Source organism: Crocuta crocuta, unplaced genomic scaffold (assembly GCF_008692635.1).
Source record: "Crocuta crocuta isolate KB4526 unplaced genomic scaffold, BGI_CrCroc_1.0 scaffold378, whole genome shotgun sequence".
NCBI classification, from domain to species: Eukaryota; Metazoa; Chordata; class Mammalia; order Carnivora; family Hyaenidae; genus Crocuta; species Crocuta crocuta.
The window spans coordinates 1,435,172-1,462,730 of record NW_027528871.1 but is presented as its reverse complement, the minus strand read 5'-3'; the positions used below and the strand labels follow the sequence as shown (position 1 = coordinate 1,462,730).

General features: G+C 36.6%; 1 protein-coding gene and 1 pseudogene across 2 annotated transcripts in view; one reads left to right on the top strand and one right to left on the bottom strand.

Annotated features, from left to right (window-relative positions):
• NCAM2 (neural cell adhesion molecule 2) overlaps positions 1-27,559 on the top strand; it is a 506,271-nt gene that overhangs the window by 257,036 nt on the left and 221,676 nt on the right. The gene's annotated exons all lie outside the window — the stretch shown is intronic.
• LOC144225304 (small ribosomal subunit protein eS6 pseudogene) lies at positions 10,042-10,833 on the bottom strand (annotated as a pseudogene).

Sequence of the window (27,559 nt, the reverse complement as noted above, 5' to 3'; positions counted from 1 at the left end):
AACAACAACAACAAATGGTTTTAAAATAATATATGGTGCTTTTGGAAATTATTTTTTCCTGACCTTAAAACAATCATAGTTTCCAAATGATTCGTCTGTGAGGATAGGGTTTTAGGACACCATTCTAAATGAGGACAAAGGTATCATTTCACGATTTGTAGAGGCTGGCCCTGTTTACTTAAACTTTGAAGTCCTATGAAGTGTTTCTCATATACCTGTTACTTTCCATATTTTATAAATTACGGAATTAAAACACATATATGCAAATTAATTTGGCCCAGCTCACTGAGGATGGGTGATGGAGTTTACGCTGTAACCCAGATTTATTCAGCCCAAGTCGTGCCTGCTTTATCCCACTGCAGTAAGGCAGATGCTGGAGAGGGCTCTAATGACAAGCTGTCTGGGAAGTCTTGCCAACACCATTCATGTGAAATTCTTGCCAGGTTGTGAAGGGTTTATTTCAGGTTGTTTAAGGAACTGGAATAGAGAGTGGTTTAATTTTTTAAAATGTAAGCCATGATTTGGTACAAAAACTTGCATACTTCTGAGAATCCTGTTGACCAGAGTGCATTGTGCTTCTGATCAATAAAGTTTGGTCCTGTGAGTTCAAAAACTGTCTTCATTACTTGGTTAGCTTCCCCACTAATTGATGGTACAAGGAGAAAGAAAAACAAACAAACAAATGAACACCAGTGCTAATTGTAAATAAGCTCTAGCAAGAAATCCATGTTGAGAGCTTGAAGGATAATGTCATTAAATAAAGATTTGGAAATTGTTAAAATAATGGATATCAGAAAAAGACTGTGGAAATTAACTCATTCATTCAGTGAGCCATTATACCAGAATTGCTGAGTACCAGTTAAAGTCCTGGAACTATTCTAGGTGGTAGGAATACAAAACCAACATAGGAAGTATATTGACAAATGTTCACTGGTTATTTGTTCTTAATATCCAAGTAGGAGATGAGGCTTTTGGGATCACCAGCAAGAGAAAGAAGTGCCTAAGACGTGAGTGAAGATTTGCCAGTCAGAGAAGAAATGAGAATAGCAGGAGAAATGGTTGAAGAACAGGTATAGAGGAAGATATTTGCTCCCTCTGAAGTTTAGATATGCTTATTTCAAGAAAAAAACAGATGAACTATCAGCTAAGGTATCATAAATACCTAAATTAATACTTCGTGCAAAGAGATAATTGAGAGATAAAGCAAGGAATCTTAAAAAAGATACAGAAAATCTACAGGACAGATGCTTCTAAGGTTTTAAAAACCAAAGAAACAGTCTAATGTCAGTGCAGGCAATGTTTGCATGAAAATCAGTGTCCCAGGGGTTCAATATTTCTATTAATAAAGAGCAAAAGTCTTAGAGCTGTAGGAAAGAACCATTTAGAATGCATAGATATGTTCTAGACCATTTGAGAAAGAGAGTTACACCTTGAAAAAATCATAAAATACTATTAATTCTGTGTAGGGGAAATATTATAGCTCATAAAGTTTAGCAGAAGTTCTATTATTACTGATTGAAAAGTGTTTGGGGCTGTATTACCTTTTTTGGGTTTTAAGAAGTCCAGACATGCTTGGGCTTACAGTTGATGAGATTTTATTTTACTATTAAGATAATGTTGAAAAGTAAGTCTTCAAAGTTGTTTTCTCTATTGTGGTTGGGTACCTTTGACTTTGCCCTGACACTTGGTCCTGACATGGGTGATCACAGTAGTATAGTCATATAGTCATAACTGGGTGTTATATGGAAACCAACTTGACAATGAACTATTTAAAAAAAATAAAGAAAACCCAAAGCCTACAGGCTTATTAAATAAAATAAAATAAAATAAAAAGTAGAGAGTACCCTGTATCCAAGGAGAATACAGCCTGTAAGATTGATGATTGAAATAAGGTTGAGAAACATCTTGAACTATTCCTTATGTGTTTCTCCATGTTACCATGGGCCAACCATATCATCCATCACAGCCACATTTCATGCACATGCATTTCTTCAAGCTTCAAGCTGTTTTCTCTGCCTAGATACCCTTCCTCCCCCTCTATCACTCATTCTTCATTCAGAGATCAAATATCATAAATCTGTGAACCCCTTGTTGTATACCACTGCTCCTTTGTGTTTCCATGAACTTTTGCAGTTTTATCACACTATGTTTATATTGGAATGTTTGCATCTATGCCATATATACATACATACATATATATATGTTATATATATATATATAACACCCATATATATGTATATAACCCATATATATATAACCCATATTTTGAGGGGTAAGTCTTTTGAAAACATGAAACTGTCTTTTTCCTTTGTCATAAGCATAAATTTTGTCCCTATTGTTGGGTGTACATGAAACGTTGCTTTATCACCCAGATAGACTTGTAAATGGCAGAGAGCTTCACTGGCCAGATAAGCCATTCAGTATGATTGCTAGGAGACATGAAAATAATGTGTGTCAGGGTATCTCTTTCCTTGAACCCAAATTACCAGAAATTTTAATGTGCTATAGTGTTTCACTGTGCCACCCCCCTAAAATGTTGCAAATATCAGAGCTCATGTTTATTGCTTTATTTTATACCATTATTTCTCTGGTGTTTTTCTTATGAAAAGCTTATTTAGATTCTTCCTTTCTCTTTTTCTCTCTCTCTTCCTTCTGAGAGAGGGAGGGAGGGAGGGAAGGAGATAATGAGAAGCAACAAAGGAAGGATAAAAGGAAGTAGGTAGATAGCCAGATGGTAGGAGGTGAGATGTGAGTAGATAGATGGTAGATTTGGTGGCTTTGAAATAAGCCTATACATTCCTTCATAGTTCTCCTTTCAAGTGATGGAGCCTAATTTTCTCCCGTTTAGAGGGGATTCTATTTAATAGTTCACTTCTGGCAAATAGAATAGAGCTGAAATGACAATGTGCTATTTCTGAGACTAGATGATAAAGGCACTGAGACTTCCTCCTCACTTTCACTTTCTTGGATCCCTCAATATGGGGGAAGTGAGCTGCTATGCCCTAAGGGCACATAAGCAGCCTTTAGGGGGAGTTGATGTAGCCAGGAAGACTTCCTGTCACCATTGGTGTGAGTAAGTTGTCTTGGAAGTGAACTATCCAGGTGACATCCTGACTAAACCACATAAAAAACCGCTAGCCTAAACCACCCCATTTCTGACTATTAGTCATTTTTGATTTCTTGATTCCAGGACCTGTTAAATAAATATTTGTTGTTTTAAGTTATTATGTTTGGGGGTAATATGATTTACATCAATAGATATTACAGTAACTTAGAGAGAAATGGATGATACATCAGAGAGAAATAGAAATATAGAAAGATAGGTTATTACAGATGTATATTTATAAATTCATAAATACATATAATGACAGAGCTATAACTACAGTTTTTTTGTAAATTAATTTGGCCACAGGTTTTTTAAAAATATATAATAGCCAATTTACAAATTCCAGAATTTTTTTAACTTATTCCTTTAGTGACATCATCATTATCTTCACTGATTTGTGCCATTTTAGCTTATCTGCCTAATGTTAGCATGTCTGTGATTGAATTGTCTAATCTCTCTATTTTATTTTCCCCGGTACATTCAAACTCACTACAGTATTGAACACTACCACTGATTTAGACATCAAAAATGTGCATTCAAAAGTCACAGGATGCAAAGTTATAAGTCATGACTTCCATCTACTTTTTGGAGAATAATGGATGTAAACTTTACTTGTAGATGGGTAGACTTAGAATTCGAAGGCCACAAAACTAGTAGGTGACTGGTATGTGGATTATGGGCCCTGTTTTCATTGCACTGTCTCTAAAGCAGAGTTCAATATGTTAAAGAATATTAATTAAACAGAGAGAGTGTGGTTGTGTAACAATTTCAGAGAAATCTATTAAAAATAACAAGAATTCAGAATGAATCTTTGAATTGGATTTAAAAGTTAAAATCCACTTTATTTTGGAATATTTGTGTTTCACTGACTGTGCTTTTGATGAATGAAAATCTATCTAGGTATTCCTAAAATAATTATGGTGAAAGTGAAATATAACTACCCTGTAATTTATGATGAATTATTTTTTTTATCCCCTGAGGAACTCTTGTGTTGAATGAAATGAGTCACCATATAATCATGTTGTTTATCATAACCAGTGCTTGTAGATTCATATTGCCATGTAATTACAGTATTAAAATATAAAGTAGGACAAATGCACATTCATTCTTATTCACACCTGCTTTTCTTCGATCATCTTAGTCGATGTGATGAACTCACAGGAAGTTGTTTTGTTTTGTTTTGTTTTTTGTACCACTGCTCATTACTGCACAAAGGCTTTCTTTCTTTCTTTCATTATTAAAAAAACACATAAGTTTAAACTGACTTTAAAGTCCTAAGGTTGGGAAAAAAATTGACAGACGGGTGACAGAATGGGAAGGGAAAAGTGCATGTGTGAGGGCCGGAGGGGAAAAAGAGAGAGAAATCCCTGAGGTAAAGAAAGACCACAGACCATATTACCTCCAGAAATGAAAATCTAGCTAATTTGTTGATCCATATGCTTAGTTCTTGCCTGATCCTTGACTCCTACCTCTCATAAAACAGCAATTTTTTAAACTGTGCGGTTGTATAATGGGACCCCAAATTATCACCTCCAAGTCCCATTGCTTTCTGCCATCTTAGTCAGTTGTCATTCTCTCACAATTTAAAGAATATCATTTTGCTTCTCATTAAACACTTCAGCAACTTTCCTTTTATCCCTTTATAATCTTTTAGTGCTTCTTCTAAATGTTTCTTAACTCACAAGATAAGCCATCATACTTAGGAGTTCTTGCCTTCTTATGAAAGTATAGAGTCCACTAAGATTCACAGCTTTCCTTATACACCAAAATGCTTTGTTCTCTAATTAGAAACATAGGATTTTGATTAAAACTTGCAGATACTAAAACAAACTAACAAAATCCAAGTATCCCTTTGGTTGATTGACTGTGTGAGTTAGAAAAATATCTTAGATAGTGCTAAGTTTCAGGAAAATCTTTACTTTTATTTCTACTGATCTCTTTTTGTCTTTTCCAATAATGTGTTAAAGAGGAGTTATAATAATAATGACAATAATAGTAATAATAACAATAAATCAAGGTGACAAGGTAATGTTACCTCAGCGGTAAATCAAAAAGAATGTTGATTTTTTTCTGCATCTGAACTGATTATTCAATAACACCATACTCCAACATTTCACATGGGATTCCACAAGAGAATTAAGTTTTACAGAAAATCATTTGACAAATTCTTTTTTTTTTGTCTTAAGTCTATTTATTTGAAAGAGAAAGGTGGGGGACAGAGACAGAGAGAGAGAATCCCGCCTGGGGCAGTGGGAAGCCAGATCCAAGGCTCCGACTCACAAACTGTGAGATCATGAACTGAGCCGAAAGCAAGAGTCAGATGCCTAACTGACTGGGCACCCCAGGCCCCCCTGACTAATTCTTTCAAGGAACATATATAGCTAATGTTATTATTGATGCATATGAGAGGAGTTAAGAGCTTGCATACAATGCCTTAAGGCACTGGAGCTTAATTCTCCTATGGAACTGTGGTTCAGAAGAGCTGTTCTACCCCCAAGGTACCAAAATTATCTGTTTGCCCCATCTCCCTCCTTAGTTGGCCAACCAGGGAAAGCAGTTGAAGTCCCCATTAGAGCCTCCATCTTCAGTTATATTATGTTCTCACATTTCTGGAATTTAGGTGTGTTGTGTAGCCAATGTGTATATTCAATAAAGTAATATTTTGTTTCCTGATACATTTTTGCTAAGATGATGACCTACCTTACAATAAATGCCTTATTAGGGTTAAGAAAATTGAATACCTTCTTTTAGAACCCCTTTGGTACCTCCTTACAGATTTACTTTGCTCCCTCTGTCGTTTGGGATGGAAACACAATGTCCCTGCAGCAAAGAAGACTTTTTGCTCCAAATAAAATATTATAACAATTGGTAAAATTTAAATTTGATGAAATATTTATAATTGATTTTTCTTCTATTAACTTATGTAAACCTGTGATTTTTTTCCTACTGCATGGATTATAAAATGAAATGACATCAGGTTTAATGCAACCAAGTATATTTAATGGTAATAAGAGTAATGGATTAATATTGCATGGTTTTCCACCGAGTGCACCATGCCTCTCTGTGGTCTAGTGTTTGAATGATTTCAAGAACTAGTACCCTAAGGCTTTTGTGTGTGTGTGTGCTGGTTGATAATGTGCAGTAATAGGTTCAGATAGACTAATTTGTGCCTAAGTGATAGCTAATATATCTTCCTCCCAGATAGTATTTAACTTGATTAAAATGGACAGGTCAACATAAGGCATTTCAAGTGGGGATTTCAAGCACCATTGAAAGCTAATTGGGCAAGGCAAAGCTTATAAGAAAGAAAGTATACTTGGAGTCGCCAAAATTCTAAACGGATGCTAGGAGAAATTATATTTGCATCACATTCGATACAAGCACTTTGGTCCTGCTCAGTGCATGCTGCTCAGGGAGCTGCTTACTTTACTTAGAAATGTTATTTTCGTTGTTCATTAACAAATTGGAAAAAAATTCCAATTGCCTTATATAATGCAACCACATGTGCCACATGTTTCAAAATGTGCATTTGATGGAGAGTGGCTTTAAAAAGTATAAGAATTATGATCAGTTTCTTTCTAACATTTTTCCTAAAAGGAAAAAGAAATAAGCAAACATATCATGATATGCAGTACATGGGTCAAAAGGCTAATGTTTATACAGGCCCTGGCAGCTAACTGCATTAATGAAGAGAGGAAATGAAGAGACCCTCACAAACCTGAGTATGAGTGATTCCCCAGAAGATGTTCAAATTCACTTTTTTTTTTTAAATGTTTTATTTATTTCTAGGAGACAGAGAGAAAGACAGCGTGAGCAGGGGAGGGTCAGAGAGAGAGGGAGTCACAGACTGAAACAGGCTCCAGGCTCTGAGCTGGCAGTCAGCACAGAGCCCGATGCAGGGCTCGAACCCACAAACCGCAAGATCATGACCTAAGCGAAAGTCGGAAGCTTAACCGACTAAGCCACCCAGGCGCCCCCAAATTCACTTTTTAAAACAACATTGTGGGCCAAATAAAACATTTTTTCCTGGCCATCTTCTATGGCCAGGCTGTAACCCTGGATAGAAAATTCAACTCCAAACTTTCTCTTAATTTGTGAATATGTTACTAGGTATATTAAATTTCATTCAGTGTAATTGTAAGGATTATTTTATAAGATGTATAAGTAACGATGAAATAAATTCCCTTTATGATCTGGTTATATTTTATTCCCAAAAAACAATTTTGATCATAGATTTTTCTCTACAGCTAATCAAATATTATATGATTATAACCACTTAGTGTTTATTAGATAATATGTCCTCCACTAGTGCAGGGCTAGATTAAACTAAGTGCATGATTCTTTTTAACACCTGACTTTTCTATTCTCTCTCATGGGGAGAGAACTAAATGTAGAGTTTTGTTGTGTTTGGTTTTTTCTTTTTGATTATATGTCATTAAAAAAACTTGGTGATCTTTCTCTTTTTCTAACATGCATTAGCTAGAATTACTCTTAACACATAAGTTTATCAAAGACTGGATCTGACTGTTTATAAGCCATCCAAATACAATTTTTAAAGAAAAAAAGTTAGATTATGGAAGATACCAAAATATAAGATGCCCAGGAAAATCTTTTTTTAAAATATTTATGTATTTATTTTTGAGAGAGAGAGAGAACACCCAAGCAGGGGAGGGGTAAAGAGAGAGGAAGGGAGAGAATCCCAAGCTAGCCATGCAGCCTGCCATGGGGCTCAGTCTAAACTGTGAGATCAAGACTTGAGCCTAGATCAAGAGTTGGATGCTTAACCAACTGAGCCACCCACACACCCTTAGGAAAATCTTCCAAAAATGAAATAAAAATAAAACAAAATAAGAGTGACATACATAGAACAGTTTCATGGATTAAGTAATCATGCTACTTTTTATCAAGCTATTACACACATAAAAATATTCCCATACCCGGGGCACCTGGGTGGCTCAGTAGGTTAAGCATCCAGTTCTTGGTTTGGGCTCAGGTCATGTTCTAATGGTTTGTGGGATTGGGCCCTGTGTTGGGGTCCATGGAGACAGCACAGAGCCTGCTTGGGATTTTCTTTCTCCCTCTCTCTCTGCTCCTCCCCAGCTCACACACTCTATCTCAAAATAAATAAATAAACTGAAAAAAAAATTCCCATATCCATGTGTTCTTATTGTGTTCTTTTTTTAATTTTGAATTTTATTAAACATATCTANATGCCGAACATTGTTTCATGTGTCTGTTGGCCATCTGGATGTCCTCTTTGGAGAAGTGTCTGTTCATTCTTATTGTGTTCTTAAACGTGCAAAATTACACTGGATAAACTAGAAGCCAGAATCAATTATAAAGTGAAAATGAAATAATCTTCTGTCAGTCTTCCAAAATGTTTCTTTTTCTTTCTTCTCTCATTCCCACTCATCCTCCACTCACTTCTTTCCTTTCTGCCCCTGCAGAGACCTCATTTTTCTACCCCTCAGCCAGGTCTAAGACTTCCATTTAAATTCTAGCATATACTAATGTTCATCTTATTTCTATGGCTTTAGAAGCATCCCTACAATCTATATCTAAATTGTCAAATCTACCCAAACTATTGGAAAATATATATATTTTCCTTTCTTGTATTCTTGATTTTATTCTTTCCATGTTATGGGGAGTATTTTCCTTTCTCTCTGATCCCAGCTGCTGAATAAATAGGCTTTTGGACTGCTTCTTCTAGAGTCCATCCACACACTGTCAGTACTGATGTTGTCTTCTTTTTACTACTCTCACACTTTGCTTATGCACATTTCCACATTCTTTCTTAACTATTAATATGATTGGGTATGGCTCATGATTCCCACTAAATTAAATTACGTGTCATATCTTTGTTTTTTCCTCTCTTTAAATTTTAGTTTTTGGTATCAAAGAGTATATCCAGAAACACTGAATACTAAATAATCTGTTCATGACACATTTTTTTGCAAAAATTCCTAACGGAGTATGATGATTTCATTTTCTGATGTATCTTTCATGTATTAATGATGATAGTGAACTGATGCAATTTCTTAATTTGAGCTTCAGTTGATTTAATTTTGTATCCTAAAAGGACCTAGAATAAATACCGTTTACCTGAATTTTCCTAAAATCAACCAGTCTTTAGAAAATTGTTGTGTTGTTATGTTAGAACATTATTAAAACAAAATTGCCTGTACTTTCAAATGTGTAGACATCAGGAAACCAGCTTAGACACTGGTTTCTAGAGCTCAGTAGACAACTGGCCAAGATTTCTGAAATAGAGTTGCTCGTGATTATGAGCTCAAGTTTTGGCATCAGAACTCTGTGAGGTATGTTAACTCTCATCCAGGATACTAGAAAATTTTAAACACAGAAGAATTATAGAATCCAAAACCTTTCCTGAATGTCGAATCCAAGAATCAAAAAGGAGAATGTTAAGAATAGTCAAATCAAAAGCACTGATCAGAAGCAAATACCAAGACTGGGGTTGAAGTATAGGAGTTTAAAAATCAAGATAGTCCAAGTTTATTTTTGTTTGTTTATCTTATTTATTTTTTAACTATGTGTCAAACACTTCATTAAGCTTCTTCTGTTATTATTTCTTTCAGTTCTTAAAAAGACTCTATGAATTCAGTGGTATTCATCTGCCACTTTGCAGATGAAGAATTTGAAACTAGGAGACATCAAGAAAGCCAACAGACACTTCATAGGTACTGAGTGGAAAGGCTTGGATCTCTTAATCCAGTCTGATGCCAAAACCTGAGGTCCTAATCATTCATAACCCATCCTCAAAAATATTGGCCAATTTCCTGTAATCAAAACTGTTATTTGTAGCTTAGATTGTATTTGTTAGATGGGCCGTGTTTGTGAGTGATCAGTAAATGTGATATTGATCAGTTGGCATATGCTTTGACTCACATGCCCACCTCTGGAACATCTTTTTTTTTTTTTTCTGATCTTATAAATTTATTTGTTCCTCTTAAAACAATCTCATTTTTGACTGGACTCAGACTTTGAGGTAGAACCTCTCAGCGAAGACAGCCTCCGTCTCTTGGCAATCTGTTCTTGGCGTTTTTCTTCGGCCTCCTTCATTCTCTTGGCCAAAAGCTTAGCATATTCTGCAGCCTCTTCCTTGTTTTTCTTTGTGCGCTGCTTCTTCAAAGCAATGCGCCGACGCTTGTGTTGGAGGACACGTGGAGTGACAAGATGCTGAATCTTCGGTGCTTTGGTTCAAGGTTTCTTACCTTCTTTGTTTAGGGGCTTTCTCACAACATACTGGCGAACATCATCTTCCTTTGAGAGACTGAAAAGCTTGCGGATTCTGCTAGCTCTTTTGGGCCCCAGGCGATGAGGCACAGTAGTATCAGTGAGTCCAGGAATATCCTTCTCCCCTTTTTTCATGATGACCAAGTTGAGAACACTGAGATTGGCATCCACAATGCAACCCTGGACAGATTTGCACTTCTTTCTCCAGTCATCCATGGTCGGTAGCAGGAATGCCCCTTACTCAGCAGTAGGCGGACGCGGCCATGGGTCAAGACACCCTGCTTCATGGGGAAGCCTTGTTCGTCATTGCCACCACTGATTCGGACCACATAACCCTTCCACTCTTCCCCTAAAGCATCAGCAGCAACTTCTGTAGCCATTCGCTTCTCATAAAAGGTACGAAGTTTGCATTCATCGTCCACTTCAATGAGTTTCTGGCAGCCAGTAGCTGGGAAAGAGACGTTCAGCTTCATCTTGAGGCTGCCTACCACCTCCGAGGCACCACGAAAAAGAGCTGGAACATCTTTTAAAAAGAGGTTGGGTTTAAAGACTAGACCATAACCAGTCATCTGGCCCATCATCTTCTTATCATGCAAATACTGAAGTTGACCCTATTCTACTATGCAATATGCTTCACCTCTTCAGTTGCCCAGTCTAAGTTTAGAGTAAAGAACAGAAGTGTTGGTATTCTGAAGTCATTTGAAGTTTGGGGTCATAATATCTCTCTGTGCTTTTTGTGACTGGTCATGACACTTGGCACTAGAATCAGACTTTCCAGTACTGCAGCCTGTTATAGCTTATCAGTAGCTTCCAGACTTCCCTAGGAGGTATGCCCTATATATTGAAGAGACTGGAGTGTGTCACTTTGTTAAAGAATTTTCCCCTCAGGATCTGAGGCTGGCTGTTTTAATCAATCAGGGCTTCACTATGCTATGAACCTTCTGTTCTACCTCTGCTTACTTCTGCATCCCTGGTGTTATGGCTGGGGGGGAGTAATCTGCTGCTAGCATTATATAGTCTGTCCTTCATCTGATGGTGTTTTGGCTTACGAAATAGAGTGCCTTTGAAAGGACTTGACTAAAAAACACTTTTATCAAAGTATTCTGAAGAATGGCCCATGTTTGTTTGTTTTTTTTCTCCCCATGGCGCAGGTTATTTCCATAATTAGTATTTTTCCATAGCACTACCCATTTCTCAACTTAGTCTGTTTCCCACCTGCTGGAATGTAAACTTCACAAGGGTAAGGATGTCTGTCTGTCTTCACAAATGTAACCTGACTGCCTAGAATAGTACTTGGCATGTAGTAAGTTCCCTGTAAATAGTTGCAAGGTATTTGGCATAGGCTGAACTATGCCTTACCTACGCTAGGCTATGGTGATTAGGTCTAAGAATTTTAGGGTACCAGACTCTTTCAGTAATTACTGTTTTCCCCAGAATATAGTTTCATTGAGAAGTTTGCCCTCACATATGGTCCCTGGTTATGAATGACACTGTAGATGAGTGAGCATTGAGATAACTGCCTTTTTAATATAGGTACATAGCCCCACCTAAGCCAGTGTTTGAAGATGAATTTTCAATAAGATAGGATAGAATGGGTTCAGATATGTCTTATCCAGCCTGCTATAACAGATTACCCTAGACTGGGTGGCTGTTTATTCCTTACAATTTCAGAAGCTGAAAGTCTAAGAACAGGGTGTCAGAACAGTCAAGTCTGATGAGGGCCCTCTCCAAGGCTACAGACTGCCTACTTCTTATTGAATCTTCACATGGCAGAAAGAGTGAAAGAGCTCTTTGGAGTCCCTTTTATAAGGCCAAGGATCCCATCATTAGGGCTCCACTCATGTGATGTGATTACTTCCCAGGGGCCTCACTTCATACTACCATCACATTGGGGTCAACATATGAACTTTAGGGGAACGCATACCTTCAATCCATTGCAGAGAAGACCAGGATGACAGCAGAAACAATAGTATTTTCAGTTATTAGATTACTATAGATGTTACCTGGGACCAGACTAGTCCCTTTCCCTGCATATAAAGGTCGATTATTTTACTTCAGTTGTGTAAAGCTGGGTGATGGACTGCTTATATCATCCTGCATATGCAAGGACTGTTGGATACCCTTGATTTTTGGAGTCTCTCACGTTCAGAGACTAAAATAGAGTCTACCCTCACTTTTTGATGAGCTAAAATTCAATCTCTATACAATCATGTACATTTAAAAATATTTTTAATGATTATTTCTTTTGAGAGAGAGTGTACATGCTCAAAAGTGGGAGAGGGGTAGAGAGAGAAGGGGAGAAGGGGGCGGGGAGAGAATCCCAAGCAGGCTCCTCACTGTTAGTGCAGAACACGATGCAGGGCTTAAACTTATGAACTGTGAGATAATGACCTGAGCTGAAATCAAGAGTTGAACACTTAACCTACGAAGCCACCCAGGCACCCCTTATCATCAGCATTTCTAAAGAAAGGGCACATTTCCAACTGCAGAGAACAGAGCCTCATTCAAGTCTAACCTAAACAACAAGTAACAATATATTTCAAGTATTTTATAGCTTCTTAGCTTGGAAATTCAAGTTCTAACCTATTAATGAACCTTTAGAAGAAGTCACTACTGTGTATTGGAAACACTTGTGATCCCCATGCAGAAGAGATCCCATATATCTTGGATGTCCAGCTTCATGTAATATTACAAATGTAATACAGAAAGTGTCTTGACCTTGATGGCGTGTGTTAAGTAATGCTAGAAGAACGGTAGTCCTTTGTTCTTTACCAGGAATATCTTTGAAGATGTCTGTGTTTGTGTCTTCGTTTTGCTTTTCTGCATTGGACCTGCAATCATTCATCTCTTTAATCAAGCTGCTAATATAGAACAGAACTCTGCAGTGATTTAGTATATGTCACTACGAAAATATTAAATATTAAAATATAAAATATCTTTATCATCCTCAATGTAGTTCTACAAGTCATCATTATAGGCTTTCTGTATGTAGGAGGTGAACTTCACACTGTTCCAGTCTTTCGGATAAACAAGATAAAAAAGAAACTACTTGCCTAGGATTGCCATTAAACTGTAAACACATTGCCTTGTAAAATTAAATGATGGATTGAGTTAGAATACAACCAATTTCTCTGCAAGTTGGGAACAAAGGCCGGTTACCAGAGAAATCACAGAATTGATAGCAAAGCACTCCCTTTTGTCAATTAAGTGGAAAGTAAGCTAAACTGTACATACTTTTATCCTTCATTCTGTACGAGAGACAGAAACTTCAGGAGCTTTAGAAGCCAGAGAAAATGTCCTGTGGTATCCTTATGGCTGTGATTACAGCAGGTTACTTGCCATCTGAGACTGTAAGAGCTCAAGAAATATAACAGTATCTTCTAAATTTTTACCAGACCAAATGGTACAACAAATAAAATCAAGAATCCAGGAGCCAGAGATGTAAGAGCAAGAACATGTAACCATTGATTTGTGTGAGCCAGCTGCACAGTGCATATATGGTGGGGAGGGGCAACCCACTTTCGCAAATTTTCAGTGATTGAGGGGTTGTAGATATATGCATCATTTTGTTGTCCTTAGATCAGCGGTACAGATCTGGTTGGGCTCTGATCAGTTTCCTGACCACTTGGACTTATTGTGTCTAAAGGGACTAACTGAAGAAGTTTCTAAAAAGCACAACTATAAGGCATTCACATAAATTTAATTTATATTGAAAAAGTAGACAAAGTTGAACATTATTTATGAGTTATATAATATATTTTTACTGTTAATATTCTATTTTAAAATATATGTATTCAAAATGTACTAGAAAATATATGTATTTGATACATACTCTTTCTTTACTTCTGCTAAGGTTCTTGGGGCAACTGGGTGGCTTGGTTATTAAGCGTCTGATTCTTGATTTCAGCTCAGGTCATGATTTTGCAGTTCATGAGTTCAAACCCTGTGTCTGGCTCTGCACTGAGAGTGGGGAGCCTGCTTGAGATTCTGTCTCTCTTCCTCTCTCTCTGTGCCCCTCTTTTGCTTGCTCTCTTTCTCTCTTAAACATCAGTAAATAAACTGAAGGGGAACAAAAGTTCTAAGCTAAATCACAGAATATTAAAGTATAAAATATCTTTATCATCCCCAGCACTAACACAGTTGCATGAGATGCAGTTGATTTGAATGAAAAAGATTAATGAATAGGTGGAGGCGTTATTTTGGTTTTGAAACCTATCATAGAACTCACTGATACAGTAATAATCCAATTTCTTTGCATTCAACAAATCAGTCATACTGTATATATTCAGATTTGTTTCTTTCATTGTTTACCTGATGATAAAATAAAATGGTCTGGTTCTAGAAAAGTTTTTAAAAATGTAAGTAAAATAAGTGCCCTCTCTTTCCTGAGGATGGGAATGAGTAATCAATTTGCATCTTTTTATTTGGCAAATTCAGATTTTTAAAACATATTGATGTTTTAGAAAAATATCCCACTCATGGATCCATTTATTATTTAGGAAAGGAAATGGATGCCTGCGATATTCCAGGGTATTTAATAAATTGAGTAAGGATTTGTCTTTTCTAAGTTTGAATTAGAGATATGGCCATATAAACAAATAATTATCTTTCAAATGTGATAAGTTAGCAAGAGTGGTATGCTGAAGGAGCTACAGACAAAAAGAGACAGAGGGAGAGTGAGGAAGACGACCTAATTCTGCAAGGTGAAAGAGAAAGGAAGAAATAGGAGGCCTGACATGTTGAAAAGGGGCTTCATGGAAACCCGTCTGAGGAGACTTCTGATGTATCAACAGCAACTTTCCAGGGGCCCCGTTGCCAAAGGAGTCATACTTAATGTGACAGAACTTGAAATATATGGCACACTTAAATATTTATATGTATTCCTATACTAGTTTGGCAGAGATTAATCATTTCAATATTATTACAATTTTTCTTAGCATTGATTCAGAAATTTGGTCACTTCAAGTGTGTTTATTACATTATAACAAGATTTATTGAAACTATCAAGTCCCTAATTTTCTGTAAATAGTGACTGAGTAATGACCTTTTGTTGTTGTTGTTGTTCCAAAAGACGAAGCTTCATATTTTGCACTGCATTTCCTACCTCTCACCAAGGTAGTGGGTATCATGGAAATGAGCACCGGGAATGTTTATATTATTTGTGCTTACGTCAACCAGTTCTACAGCCTGTTGAAGAAAATCCTTCCTGGGGGAAGAAATCTTTAGCACTTCAGTCGGCATTGTTGAATGGAGGCCTCTCTGATCTAAATGTGTGTGTCCTTTCAAAACTAACACGGTAGCATCCTAATGCCCAATATGATGATGTTAGAAGGGAGGCCCCTGGAAGGTGATAACGGTAAGGACGGTGAGCCTTCTGGATGAGATCAGCATCCTTAGGAAAGGGACCCCTACTTCCTGTGTCTCCCATGGTCTGAGGTCTGGGAGAGGGCCGTTTCCAGAAGTACCACAATCTTGGTCTTCCAACCTTCAGAACCAAGAAATGTATGTTTGTTGTTTATAAGCCACCCAGCGTACGGTATTTTGTTATAGCAGCCTGAGTGCACTAAGACAGAAATGAACAAGTGTTGCTCAAATACATTCTAATTAAATTTGGACTGAATAAACAATTTCTCAGTTTATTAGGAACGAAAAACTATAAATGCAGTTGTGAATAGCAGTCTTAGTGGCATGTACACATGAAGTTCTCGTATGTAAACAAAGGCACTAAATTTCTCTCTGTGAGCACCTCTAGAGCTAATTCAGAGGAGGGGTTACAATGATAGCAGTTAGCATTTAGTTAATATTTACCTTGTATCAGACATTTGTATCCGATCAAAGACAGAATCTTGGTTTATTCCCATTTAGAAAGTTAATTCAGTATCTTTCAGGTAAACTCTCAATCTTTTTCTTTTTCTTTGTTTTAATTTTTATTCATTTTGGGGGGGGGAGGGGCAGAGAGCCAGAGACACAGAATCTAAGGCTCTGAGCTGTCAGTACAGACAGCACCCGTGAGCTGTGAGATCATGACCTGAGCCGAAGTCTGAGGCTCCACTGACTGAGCCAGGAGGCACCCCAAGCTCTCAGCCTTTTCATAGCGCCTTCCCCAGAGAGCATCTGTGTGTCTGGTGTGGAGGGGAAACCTTCTTATGTAAACTTGTGGCTCCTGGAGTCGGGGGTGGGGAGAGCTCTTAGATATATTCTCATACTCTGATCTTGCTTCAGCTACAGTTTTTATTTTTCATTTTGTTTTATGTTCGTTTTTGTTTTGTTTCCAGTTCTTCCAGGGTTCCTGGCCCCTTGAACTGCTGTGAACACGTGGTTTGTACTCTGAAGTAGGTCAGGGACAAGGGGTTCCCGCATGCTGCCTCAGCTCCACTGCAGTGGCTGTTGGTGAGGCCGTCTTCCCGGAGTTCACCTACAATTTCTGTACTATCCCTGGCAGGGAGGGGTCTCNCCCCCCCCCCCCTCCCACAGCAAGACTAATGACTGACACTACTCTCTGCTACATGAGACTCCTGGGAGTTTGGGGACATCTTCCCACACCACACAGGAGTCAAGAACGACATAGCAATACTAACTCATTCTCTTCACTGACTGCGCCACACTGAGTTCTTCTCTGTTGGGTCAGGCCTGCTACACAGTCACCATTTATGGACTTGCTGCTGTTCACACCGAGAGCCTGTTCACACATAGAGCCGCGCAAACTCGTGAGNGAACCGTGAGATCATGACCTAAGCGAAAGTCGGACGCTTAACCGACTAAGCCACCCAGGCGCCCTCGTGAGCTCCATTTTGTCTGATTTTAGCCTTCCTGTGGAAAACCTCTCATTCTGTGACGTTAGCACAAACTAGGAAGCCATGTCATGGCAGAATGAGTCCTGGAGTCTCCAAGTTTTACCTCTTTTCTTGTTCGCTCAGCTCCCTGGGAGAGGGGGCGGGCTATCTGTTCTCTTCCCATCTAGAAAGGATTGTCCCCAAGTCAATTTTTTCCTCCCTTCTGAGGAGGGAAACAGACTCCTCTTTCACTAAGTTTTCAAAGAAATAGCACTGAACATTTTGGAGATCTAAAGTTAGTTCAGGCCAGGGGTAAGTAGTTTAAGCAAAGATCCTTTGCTGCGCTCTTCCTGGGCTTTCTGAAATAGATAAACCTTCTGGACCCCTTTCCTCATCTGTAAACTGCGATCAAACTGCGATCTGTAAACTGAGATCCCATAGGTACATGTAGGCTATAATAATCTAAGACTGAGATGCTGAAAATGCTTTCAGGGAAAAAACAACAACAACATGTTTCTCAGAATGACTGGGTGGCTCAGTCAGTTAAGCATCTGACTCTTGATTACAGCTCAGGTCATAATCTTATTGGCCTCTGAGTTTGAGCCCCACATCCAGCTCTGTGCTGACAGTACAGAGTCAGCTTGCGATTCTCTCCCTCTCTCTGCCCCTCCCCTGCTTTCTCTCTGTCTCTCTCACTTTCTCTCTCTAAATAAATATATGTTAAAAACTGTTTAAAAAAGAACACAAAGTTTTCTCTATATTTAAGTATCCAAAGTAATCTGCTCTTTTTAAAAATTTATCTGGCTTTCCTTCCATGTCTCTATGAACACATTTAAATAAATGATTTGCAAAATATGCTTGCTTTTTGTAATACTTAATCTTAGTATTAAACATATATGTCCCTGGTCAAACTATAAAGTTATTGTTCATTTGGAGGCCTAAAAATTAGAACTGCTATTGATTTCTTTAACATTTAAATTGTTGATTTCATGAAAGTATAAACTTCACACCTTAGTGAAATATTTTTTCTTGTGGTTACATAAACTTTATCTATGTGCCCAGGTGAATCTACTCAGTGGTTCCATATATGGTTATTGAGTGAGCTACTCAATTAATAAGTAAATAATTGCATATATCTTTGAAGTTTGAATGTCAGTTTTACTCTAGTAGTTATTGTTACCCCATGCTATTGAAAACCTTTAAAAATATTATGATTCATGCCTTACAATATTCTTTCAAAGTTGTTTATCTTATAAGAGTGCATTCCTATAGAGATATTGTGGACTCTATAACATAATGTACTCATGTTATAGTAACTTTATGATTTGCGCCGACCAAAATAAATTAGGATTCTCTTACATTAAGGATGACATCTTTCATTGGGCCCTTATTGTAGTGTATCTAATTGAAAGCATTTTTTGTTTCTAAAGCTGAGGAGGACGTGATCTTTCTTTCTTTCTTTTTTTCTTTCTTTTTTTCTTTCTTTCTTTCTTTCTTTCTTTCTTTCTTTCTTTCTTTCTTTCTTTCTTTCTCTCTCTCTCTCTCTTTTTCTTTCTTCTTTTTTTTTCCCCACACAGTTTCATAGTAGAATTTGCAATATCCTGAGAGGTTTCACATTTTCTGGCAATGTATATATATCAAGATATGCTGCTAAGCCCTATATGTGTTGAATGGCCAGTGCTAATATACGACTCAGGAAAAGAAGGAAGGTGAACATTCTGGCATAACTGTGGTGTGACAGATTTCTGATTTGTCAGGCTTATGTATAAGGTTTAGTCTAACCTTCATCTGGAGAGAAAGTCCACACACTTGGACTGGACAAAGCACTTACATAGGCATTGAGACACTTAGGAATTAGGCCCAGTCCTTAATTTAATTTATGACTGCATAGTATTAGTAGTGATTCAAGATTCCACACAATGTTGCTGGTTTCATCAAGGAAGCTAATAAGTTACACGTCTAAGTGGTGTCTGTTGAAATAAACTTGGATTGGATGTAGAACTTGGACTTAGCAGCCACTTCACGAGATTTTAGTGTTAATTAAATGTCACACTCAAAATAAGTGATGAGTGAGCTGTGCTTGCTCTGGTAATGGACTCCAGAACTACCTACCACGTAAGCACAGAATGCTTCACTCATCACTCAGACATTTTCCAGGCTAATTGGCATGAAGGGATAATTTTTACTTTTATATACATTACGTGATTTAAGAAAAAGTATTTATCTTAAAATACGGGACACATGGTCTTCTTGGTTCCTATTTTATAAATATTAAAGTAACATAATTATTTTAACTTTATTAATAAACTTTTGCTGAGTATGCTATGTGACGAAGTTTATTTAAATTTGGAGTTTCAACTTCTATATCTCATTCTAAACTTGTTGCATATTATTTAATTTCAAACGGTGTATTTTAAGAAAAAATCATTCTGTTTTCAAAGCAAAAATATATTTGAATCAGCATGAACTTCATTTCACAAATGTTTCCTCTTTGGTATGATTTATTCACTTTAATTTCTTAGTAAGCCCAGGGTTTTAAATGCTTGACATGTGGGAGAATCTCAAAATATGAGTGATTGATTTTTGCTCCGTGCTGTGGTTCTATGGCATGCGAGAGTGTCATGATAATCAGATCCATTGCCGCACCACTAGTCTTCCCAAGCTCCCCATTTCTTGACATTTCCTTACAAACATTCTCCCTTTCACTTGTAGTCCTTTTTTTTTGTTTCTTGTTTTTTTTTTCATCCTTATTTGCCCTTTCTTTTCTTTCACACATTCTCTTTTGAACCTCAGTTACTTTTTGAATACCGGTTACAGGGGTGACATGTTTGTACTTTTATATTCATATGTAAAATTCATGTGTTGATTGAAACACACTGTCACACACACAATCACTGAATAATCCATGGTAGCAATACCTTTTACTCGAAAGTCAATATGTCACTAATTTAATTTACGCAAATTTTTATAAATTTAGCAAGATACTGATTGTCAAAAATAGAATAGTCTACAGAGAATAAAAGTGAACTTAAAACTTCTTTTTATTCCATTCAACAAGCAGAAACATTCAGGGAGAAATATTAAGAAATTTTCATTTGATTTGTTTCATTTCCTATTGTATCACTTTGTTTATGCACACATTATTTTAAAGTTTTTATTTAAATTTTGGTTAGTGAGCATACAATGTAATATTAGTTTCAGGTGTACAATGCAGCGATTCAATACTTAGATACAGCACCTGGTTCTCCTCCTTAATCCTCACCACCTATTTTACCCATCACCCTACCCACTTCCCCTCTGGTAATCATCAGTTTCTTCTCTGTAGTTAAAAGTCTGTTTCTTGGGGTGCCTGGGTGGCTCAGTAGGTTAAGTGGCTGACTGTGGCTCAAGTCATGATCTCACAGTTCATGGGTTCCAGCCCCACATCGGGCTGTGCTGACAGCTCAGAGCCTGGAGCCTGCTTCAGATAATGTGTCTCCCTCTCTCTGCCCCTTCCCCATTCGTGCTCTGTCTCTGTCTCTCAAAAAATAAATAAATGTAAAAAAAAAAATTTAAGTCCGCTTCTTGGTTTGCCTTTCTCTTTTTTTCCCCTTGGCTTATTTGTTTTGTTTAAGTTCCACACGTAAGTGAAATTATATGATATTTGTCTTTCTCTGATTTATTTTGCTCAGCATAATACTCTCTAGCTCCATCCACAACATTGCAAATAGCAAGATTTGATTCTTATTTTTATTGTTTATTTATTTTGAGAGGGGAGGGGAGGGGCAAAGAGAGGGAGAGTAAGGATCTCAAGAGGACAGAAGTAAATTGGCGTAGAATAAAGAATGACTGGGGACTTCGAGAGTTCTTTCCTTCCTTCTTTCTTGCTTTCTTTCCTTGTTGTTGTTGTTGCTGTTTCCTTTCTTTCTTCCTTTTCCTTCCTTCCTTCCTTCTTTCCTTCTTTCCTTTTCTTTCTTTCTTTCTTTCTTTCTTTCTTTCTTTCTTTCTTTCTTTCTTTCTTTCTTTTTCTCTCTCTCTCTTGCTTTCTTGCCTTCTTTCTTCCTTCCTTCCTTTCTTTCTTTCTTGCTTTCTTGCTTTCTTGCCTTCTTTCTTTCTTTCTTTCTCTCTCTCTCTCTTGCTTTCTTGCCTTCTTTCTTTCTTGCTTTCTTCAATAATGTGATAAAGACAAGTAGGATACACCATAGTAATCTGAGAAAAAGGCAAGGCAAGGGTGGTTTTCCTTTTTATCTTATTTGGTTATTTTGTTTTGTTTTTTCTTTTTTGTTTGTTTCATTTATTGTTACTATATTTTTAGGACATGATTAGACAGTGTCTATAGCTTGACAGGAAGGGGCCAATTGAAACAGAAGCATTAAGGAGGCAGACCAGTTGCTTTTATTTTTATTTTTTTTTTAATATTTTTATTTATTTCTAGGAGAGAGAGAGAGAGACAGCATGAGCAGGGGAGGGCCAGAGAGAGAGGGAGACACAGACTCTGAAATAGGCTCCAGGCTCTGAGCCGGCAGTCAGCACAGAGCCCGACGCGGGGCTCGAACCCACGAACTGTGAGATCATGACCTAAGCGAAAGTCGGACGCCTAACCGACTAAGCCACCCAGGCGCCCCAGACCAGTTGCTTTTAATAAGGCACAGGTGGGGGCACATGGGTGGCTCAGTCGGTTGAGCCTCCGCCTTCGGCTCAGGTCATGATCTCACATCTGTGGGTTCGATCACCGCATCGGGCTCTGTGCTGATAGCTCAGGGCCTGGAGCCTGCTTCGGATCCTGTGTCTCCCTGTCTCTGTGCCCATCCTCCACTCATGCTCTGTCTCTCTCTGTCTCAAAGATAAATAAAAAACATTATAAAAAGAGAAATTTAATAAGGCACAGGTGATCTAGCAACCACAAAATTTATTTTCCTAATTAGAATAAGAAAGTTGAATTCAAATGTATATATATGTACACATATATGTTATATGTATAATATCACAGAGTTGGAGAGGGATTATGCTAAAATGTTTAAGTTCATCTTGGTAAACTTAGATGAAAAAAATATTTAAAAATTGTTTTCATGGGAATGCCTGGGTGGCTCAGTCTGTTTAGCATCCAACTCTTGATTTCAGCTCAGGTCATGATCCCTCGGTTGTGGTATAGAGTCCTGTATCAGCTTCTAGCTTGCTTGGGATTCTCTGTCTCTGTTTTTCTCTCTTTTTTCTCTTTCTCTCTCTCACTTTCTGCCCATCTTCCCTGCTAGTGCTCTCTCTCTCTCAAATAAATACATACATATAGAAATACATAAAAAAGAAAAGAAATAAAAGTAGTTTTCATAAAACATTCATAGCCATCAAGTTTCCTCAAGTGTTTGATGACAGAGTATTTCTTTCTTAAATGCTTCAAAGGTTCTGAATTTTTTTGAACATTTTATAAATCTAATAAACCACTCAGACTGTTGTAATGGAGTGACATGGATATTCAGTAATAAACAAGTGAATTAAAAAAACGATAGAGGCACCTGGGTGACTCAGTCAGTTAAGCGTCCGACTTTGGCTCAGGTCATGATCTCATGGTTCATGAGTTCAAGCCCCGCATGGGGCTCTGTGCTGACAGCTAGCTCAGAGCCTGGAGCCTGTTTCAGATTCTGTATCTCCCTCTCTCTCTGACCCTCTGCTGTTCATGCTCTCTCTCTCTCTCTCTCTCAGAAATGAATAAAACATAAAGAAAAAAACNACTATTAAAAAATAAAAAAAAATAAAAAAAACTATATACATAATTCTCTCAAAGCAGATATAATTTTAAAACCTTTTCAATGAAAACTGAAAAGAATCAAACTCATTTGGTATAATTAATAAATTGTAAGAACTTTCAATAAGTAAGACTCCTTGAGAGTTTCTGTAATTATTTGGTAAGTGCCTTAATTCTCTCAAGTCCCTTCATGTGGAGGCCAAGGAATAAAAGTGCTTGCTTGAAAAATGTTACAAGTCATTGTACCAAGATAAATCAGTGCCGTAAGTTCTCTCTGCATGTCTGTTGAATTTTAAGTGGGTCCAGCTCTGCTTTGTGGCAGGCATGTAGTAGACTGATTAAGTTGTCAGTTTTTACACCTCTGCAGGGGATAAACTGGCCATTTTAAATGCCATTGTTAAATGTTGTATCAAATTGCAACGGGCTCTTGGGCCCCTCATGGTACTGAGAAATGCCAATGACTTCATTATATTTATATTTCTATAAATTAAGAAAATCTCTTTTGAATATCTGCTATTTGATGTGCATTCTTAAATTATAAATATTAATTTAAGCTTTGTTACAATAGCAGTTACCTTTGCCTATGTTCTATTTTGAGACGTAATTTTCATTTAGGAAATAAATTATAGCTCCATAGATTCCCTCCATTAGCTTCTCTTGATATTCTTTTTCACATTGAGGACCCTTGCGTCATTGAAGTAGAAAGGTCTTAACATCCTTGACCTTTTTCCCTCTTTCGCCAATATTCTAAATGATTATAGAGATAACTTCTATTTTGATCTTTGTTGTTACCTCCACTCCTAAATTTCCATATTCTTTGTCATCAGCCAACCCAGATACTCAACATAACATGCCCTAAAGAGTTTGTCCCCTTAATTCAATTTGTCAGTTATCTTGTCTTCTGCCTAACCTTTACTAAATGCTAATTTTGTCATGTCAGTATCTATTTATAAATAATTAATGGAGAAAAACTTAAGGCTTGACATTTATCATGGCTTTTGAGATCCTCCAATGTCTTTTCAAAACTGTTTCTCCAATGATAATATATTACCCATATTATACATAAAGACAACTTCCTCTATATTGATCTACTAGCTATTCTCTGAATGTTCCTTGAACACTTTACCTTACGTACAATATCCACCAGCATTATATATTCCTTTCATGGAGCGTCCACCCTCTTTCTGTCTGTTTATTATAACATTTATGACATCTTTTTGTTTTTTTCAAGTTTTATTGCCCTCTGTGCAGCCTTCCTGGTTATAAATCTCATGATGGCCGTAATTGATACAGGTCATCTTGTTTTATCATTTGTCATCTTATGTAGTGTTAGTTTTTCCAAATAAATTATACTTCCTTTGACGTTTGGAACTGTCGCTTATTATTTTTGTATACCATTGCATTTAAAATAGTGATTTGTATAATGCATTTAGTTAATAAATATTGATTTTTGTAGACAGTTTTTAATTTACATAACTCTACTTTTAAGGTTAATATTACATGCATTTCTTTGAGAATAATTCACAGAGGACACAGATTTATCATGGCTCCACCATTTAGTCTGTAGGTTAACTCTTTTTCTTATTTTAAGGATCTTTTTTGAAGATACTGGCATTTTTTTTTACCATTCAAATCCAGTTGTAATACAAAAAGATGACTTATTGATTATAAGGAATGCCATTATGTAATCAATAATGCTCCTTATATGAAGTTAATCTGTGAAATATTATACCCTTTACCATTTTCTTTAATATTACTATATCTATTTGAAATACATAAAAAGGTAAAACACCAAATTTGATTTTTCAGCATTGGTGAATGCCATTTCATTTTCAAATTCCAGTCCTAAATTGAAATTTTAATTAGAAATGCTTAATATTATTTTTTCTAAATGAACTAAAGGTCTCACATTACTGTATGCATTCATTTTTCATGTGTACCTTAACACAACAAAAATGAAGGAGAGATTAACCAGATAAGAATTAAATATATCAGTCCTGTCCAGTTTTCTCTGAACACAACTTTTGACACTACAAAACTTTAATTTTCTTCTGACATTTGGGTCCAAAATGAAACCATTGTAGGTGGCTATGGGTCAAGAATGATTACAAGAAACTCTAGATGTTAAATCACTAGAGCCGTGATTAAGAGATGACCTTAAATTTAAGTTCTCCAGGTTTTTCCTAATATGCTCATGTATTAATGTATCTATAGAGGTCAATTAGAGCAAATCCAGCCTGTGGGAAATGTATTAAACTAGAGAATTATGTATTTTCTTCATATACCTTAATACCTGAAATATAATGATGTGTCTAGTAACCAAAATGTCCATGAAAAATATGGTCTTGATTAATGGGTGAATTGATAGTTTTTACTCAATGAAAAATTAACCAAGTATTTTAATATAAATTAACTAATTAATTTCAGGCTCAATTTCATTTTATTACAATGGATAGGTTATTTATTATACCCATTAGCAAATCAGTGTAAAATTATCCAGAACTGTATTTGACATTTAAAGTGGTTACATCCTTCAAGTTTTGTCTTTCCGATAAACTTTTCCTCAGAAAAGCAAAATTACTACAAAGAGTAGTGATGGGAATTATTTAAATAATAATTGGCAGACATTTCTCAAACTGTCTGATATCTTTAAAATCCATTTAAGGCAATAACGTCATTCTAAAATTTTATATTGTCAATAATGTCAGTGTTCTGTACCTATGGTACAATAAGCCCTTGGTGTTTATCCATTATTCTGCCGTGTATTCATACTTTATCAGTTTAAGGGAAATAGAAGTGAGGTTGATAAGCCTCTTGCCTTTAGAAATTTACATTTAAATAAGGATGACAATTTAATTAGCAATTATGTAAGTTTCATTTGCTTAATGAAAATTCCTACTGACCAAAGATAGTTATTTAGTGATATTATAGAGGAGGCTATCAAAGAATATTTGTAAAGTTATTGTTATATTAGTTTCGCTTTGAAGATAGAATGTAGCGAGCTATGTGAATGTGTGAGAAAGGGAGAGAAAGGCAGAGGAAATAGTTTAAGGCAGTACACAGTTGCAGGAAAGTGTGAGTCCGTGGAGAAAGGGCAGAGATAATTAATAATGATTGTATCTAAATGTAGAGGATTAGGAAAAAGTAATTGGAAATAAACATGGAAAGGTAAGTTTTCTTTCAATTAAAATTTGTATAATAATTAACTAATAGGACTAAGCAAATCCACTCTGAGGACTTTTGAAATAAGCAGGTGAAATTAAAGTTTTAGAAACTTATGCATGCAGCAGCCTGAGAAATACGTCATGGAAAGAGAGCTTGAAGAGATAAAAGTCAGAAAAAGAAATATAGAATCTGATATATCACTCTCTCAGATTAAAATAAACATCTCACATTAAAATTAATGAGTACATGTATTAGGGGAAAAGTGTTGGAAATAAATAAGAATGCATACAAATGATATTTCAGAGGTTCTATCTCCAAGACTTAAAATTGATTGATGATGACCAAAAATGGAATATGAACGGCAGACAATTTTTGATGGAAGGGGAAAGGGTTCCGTTTGCACATAGAAAATTTGAAATTAAAATACGCTATCCAGCTGAATTCTAGCTGAAATTTGGAAATCACAGGATTACATTTTAGAAAAGTGCACACTAAGGATCCAAAGAAAAAAGGAAGTAGGATAAATGTCTTAAAGGAGAAAGAAGAGGGAGGAAAAATAGAGAAAGTGGAACAGAATGGCAATTGCTTTTGATTTTCAGCCATCCGTCTTTTCTGCCTCCTATCTGTAGGTATGCTCAGATCTTCCCCAATTTATAAAATTCCTGCCCAGAATTGTGGATCCCCAAACCCCTGCCATCTCTTCAGATTCAAGCTTCCTTACTATACTGGCAGTCTCAATTTCCTTAACTTCTGCAATTTGCCTCTGACCCTATTACACTTAAACTAAATGCACCAAAAGGATTAGTTATTCTTCAGAAGGAAAAGTCCCACTCTGTGAATTCTCACTGGAATTGGCCTTGTTTATAGTTTTTAAATATTCTCTTGTCCCTTGATTCTACTAGTTTTCTTCCTATTCTTTCTAATTTCTGGGCTTAATCTGTTTCTCTGTGAAATATTACAATTACTTGAACACTCAGTGAGCCCCTAAAATGCATCAAGTACTCTGAGAATTAAGGAATTATGAATTCCTGAGAGGAGAGAAGAAAGCCATGTAAGCCAGCCTGTTTCCCAGAAAGGTGTCCTGAAAAAAAAAAAAAAGGAATTTATCCCTCAGTGATGGGGAGTACAAGGAAACATATTTTAAAGAGCTTAAACTTTTCCCGCAAGTCTTTCTTGAGAAATGTTTTCTTTTCTCATGTTTTTGATTCTCCATTTCATTTCTCTAGTTGTTTCCAACATAGTTAAGTTACACTCTTAGTCTAATTTCTTTTTCTTTGTTTGAAATTCCATGGGTCTGCCTGTCCTTTTGGAAGTTTAATTGACTCTTGCTCGTAGTGCCTTATTTCACCATGGTTTTTATAATGTTAGAATATGAGTTTAGGTTAAGAAGAACTTCATTTATAAACATCTTAAGCAATGTGGGAGCGCCTGGGTGGCTCAGTCGGTTAAGCGTCCAACTCTTGATCTCAGCTCAGGTCTTGATCTCAAGGCTGAGTTCAGGCCCCACATGCTAGGCCTGAAGCCTACTTCAAAAAAAAAAAA